Source organism: Fukomys damarensis, unplaced genomic scaffold (assembly GCF_012274545.1).
Source record: "Fukomys damarensis isolate Sample0158 unplaced genomic scaffold, DMR_v1.0_HiC HiC_scaffold_23487, whole genome shotgun sequence".
NCBI lineage: Eukaryota > Metazoa > Chordata > Mammalia > Rodentia > Bathyergidae > Fukomys > Fukomys damarensis.
In genome coordinates this window covers 1-553 of record NW_022924399.1, presented here as the reverse complement: position 1 = coordinate 553, position 553 = coordinate 1, and the positions used below count along the sequence as shown (strand labels likewise).

The 553-nt window shown below is 47.0% G+C and overlaps 1 pseudogene; it reads left to right on the top strand.

Moving 5' to 3' along the window:
* The first annotated feature begins 6 nt into the window (after positions 1–6).
* Positions 7–546, top strand: LOC104873399 (annotated as a pseudogene).
* The last annotated feature ends 7 nt before the right edge of the window (positions 547–553 follow it).

Sequence of the window (553 nt, the reverse complement as noted above, 5' to 3'; positions counted from 1 at the left end):
TGCCTGTATGAAATTGAAAATGGAAGACCCAGAAATCCTGCAGAACAGACAGGACTGGTTGGCCGGGGGCTTTTGGGGAGATGGGGCTCAAATCATGCTGCAGATCCCATTATAACGAAAAGGGACAGCAGTGGAAATAAAATCACCCAACCTGTTTCTGGGAAACAATCTTACAGTTTGTTGCAATAAAAAGGAAAGATTGTGGAGAGTGGGCGATCCCAGGGGGGGATGGTGGATCCAAGCAAGACGACTAGTGTCACACTGAAAAGAGAATTTGGTGAGGAAGCTCTGAACTCCTTACAGAAGTCCAGTGCTGACAAGAGAGAATTGGAGGAGCAGTTACACAAACTCTTCAGCCAAGAGCACCTAGTGATATATAAGGGATATATTGATGATCCTCGAAACACTGACAATGCATGGATGGAGACAGAAGCTGTGAATTACCACGATGAGACAGGGGAGATCATGGACAATCTGGACCTGGAAGCTAGGGACGATGCTGGGAAAGTGAAATGGGTGGACATCAGCAACAAGCTGAAGCTCTATGCCAGCC